Genomic DNA, 3247 nt, shown 5'->3' with positions numbered 1-3247 from the left:
AAGGAGCTCATATCGGTCGACGGCATCCTTTAGCTCAACAGTCATTTTGGCTATTTTATCTTCGCTCTGGCGATGAGCAGCCTGTTCGGCTCTTAACTCCTCGGCCGCCTTTAGGGCGGCCGCTATCACTGATCCTGGCTTGATCCTTGGCTTGGGCAAGTTCCGCCCGAAGGGTCTCCATGGCTGCAGCTCCATCTGCGGTCACAACATATTATAGATACTAGCATCGAGCTCCTCTTAATATCTGCTGACAATTCGAAAAAACATACCCTGTGCCTCGTCAAGCCGCTTGTTCACAAGTGCGATGTCGGCATCCACCACGTCAAGTTGTCGCCTTAGTTTGGCGAAATCAGCAGTCCGGTCAACTGCCGGACCCTCAGCCGCCTACACATGAAAGCAACGCGATCATTACCTGGGAGTATGATCCTCTGTTTGCCGCCTCGGAACGACAACCAGAGTCTCTGGGGCTTCTATCTATACAGAGCACACCTAGCATGTGCGGTACAGCCAACAATATACATATTACTTTGCGCACCTCAAAGCCTTTGAGCAGGCTCGTAAAAGCGTCATTCAAACCGCTTTTGGCGGATGAAATCTTCTCAACCACCATACCCATTAAGGTACGATGCGCCTCTGAGATAGCTGCTTGCTCTAGAAGACCCATCAGCGTGTCCGGTCGTGCACTGGACTCTTTCTGTGGCTCTCCTTAGGGGCGGAATACTCCGGACTTCGGGTAGCCGAAGACTTACCTTTCGGCCTTGGCGGATCCGGAGAAATCCTCCGTGATGACACATCGGGGTCATCCGCCCCATGAGGCGGGGAGATAGGAGGAGGCGTTTCGCTCTCCATCATCTCCGGAAGAAGATCCCCTGAAGATGAACTCTACTGAGAAGGGCTATGAGCCGGACTGCGAGATATATGTCTTGGTTATTATTCTCAGAGATGAAGTAGGATATATTTACCAAAGTACTTTTGATTCACTGACAGCTCGGTGGAGGGCTGGCCCCCTTGCGGGCGTTGTGTGGTGTGGACTCCCTCTGGGGCAGGGCCCCCTAGCGAAGGTTTTTTCCCTCGTCTGAAACCTCCACTTCCAAGTCTTCGGAGGCGGCCCTTTTCTTCCCGTTTTTTTAGAACTAACGACAGTGGGGGAGGTCCCCACTGACTTTATATTAAATAGTTAAAGGGTTAGTACAGTCCCAAGAGTCCTGTCAAGTCAGCCTACAACCCTAATACACAATCACCACTACATGGAAAAGGAGGGGCAGGAAGAAGAGTTACAGAAGGTGATATCCCCCTAATTACAAGGCAGCTACTATGGACATGATATAAGGAACGTGCTCCTATTTGGCCCTATGGACCAACATAGCAAAATCATGCTTGAATCTGTTCTTCCAGGAAGTGAGGGACGGCTGGATCCCTCTGAAGTGTTTATCATTCCTTTCCTTCCAGATCCCCCAGGCCGCCATTGTGAACACCTCCATGAACATGTGTCCATTCCAAGTGTTTTTACCAGCGTGCAACAATGCGAGCCTGTAGTCCCCAACTGGCCACTGAATCCCAATACTGTCCCAGCATCGTTTACTAAAAGGACAGTTAAAGAAGAGGTGAGCAACGTCCTCTTCAGGTGGGTTTGGACAGAGCAGGCAGGCATAATCATCATTCTGGATTTTATAGTGCCTCCTTCTCAGCATATTTCTGGTGTTCAAACGATCAGCCAGCAGCAACCACGCTAACATTTTCCATTGCATGGTACATTTGGTCTTCCAAATCCAGCAAAAGGCCTCATCCACCTGCACATCCTTGAAGCAATGCTCATAGAATTTTGTGGCTTTAAAACCACTCCCCCCCACACACACTTCCAAGCATCATCCCTGACAGTCAGAGACACATCCGACGTGGCCAGCTGCAAGTTGGTCACCTCAAGCCGAGCTTCCATCGAGAGTGGGAGGTGAAACACATCTCCTAACCTCACCGAGGAAAGCAGCGACTGGACTGACACATCTTGATCTCTGGTAAAGGAAAAGGCTCTCGGGAATGTGTCCTGGAGCAGGCCATCTTTCCATTCATCCTTCCAGAAGAGGATCGAGTCACCCGACCCAACAGTCACCCTGGTAACCCCTCTGTAGATATCAGACAACTGCATGAGATCTTTCCACCAGAACGAGCCACAAGGGTCCATTGCATGTGGGGTTTGATGGTTGTAGTACGAATTCCAAACAAGCTGAACCCATGGAACATCTTGCTTGTTGTAGAATTTATGAAGTTGTTTCAACAACAACCCCTGATTCTGAACTTTGAGGTTTATGATTCCCAAGCCTCCCTTGTTTTTGGCCTGCAAACCATGTCCCAAGCTGCGAGGGAGTTGCCTTTGGTGCCATCCTCTGTTTTCCTCAGCCACAGACAGGATCTTCGGAGTTTGTCTAGGTGTTCAACGATCCTGGGGTTTAACTTGATGGAACACATTGCGTATATCGCGAGCGAGGTCACAACTGAGTTCAGAAGAGTCAGCTTGGAGCCATAATCAAGCAAGGAAACTGCTGCTGGAATTTTTCTCTGCACTGCGGTGACCATGGGCAACAAATCCGTAACTGTGGGACGGGTTGTCCCCATAGGCAACCCAAGATACGTGAATGGCATTTGTCCAATGACGCATGCAAAAATCTCTGCCAAGTCGCTCGTCTCCGCCGGCTCTAGGTTGATCGGGACAGTCGTTCATTTGTGAAAATTGATTTTCAGGCCAACAGACGTAGCGTAGTCCAGCAGTATTTTCTTGAGGACACGAGCTTGATTCGGGCAAGCTGGGAAGATCAGGATCGTGTCGTCGGCATACTGAATAACAGGGTAGTTGTTATCCTGTGATGGAATCGGCAGGTGTAGTTGGCCATCTCTGCAGGCCTCATTGATCGCCGCTTGTAAGAGGTCTGCAGCGAGAACGAAGATCAGAGGCGAGAGCGGATCTCCTTATCTCACTCCACACAAACAGGCGAATTGCTTCCCCGGGGTACCATTGAGCAACACGGAGGAAGTGCCAGAGGAGAAAATGCTTCTGATCCAACCAATCCACCTCTCATCAAAGCCCATGTGCCTCATGATCTCAATCATGGGTTCATGCTGGATTGTGTCAAAAGCTTTTGCAAAGTCTAACTTGAGCAGACAGCAAGCACGGCCCGAAGCTTGACACTGATGGATGCAAGGTTTTGGTTACCAGTCGAAATTTCAAGATTTCCCATGGTTACCACGTATTTCC

Source organism: Triticum aestivum, chromosome 1B (genome assembly GCF_018294505.1).
Source record: "Triticum aestivum cultivar Chinese Spring chromosome 1B, IWGSC CS RefSeq v2.1, whole genome shotgun sequence".
Classification (NCBI taxonomy): domain Eukaryota; kingdom Viridiplantae; phylum Streptophyta; class Magnoliopsida; order Poales; family Poaceae; genus Triticum; species Triticum aestivum.
The sequence above is the reverse complement of the archived record's forward strand: the minus strand, read 5'-3'. Positions refer to the sequence as shown.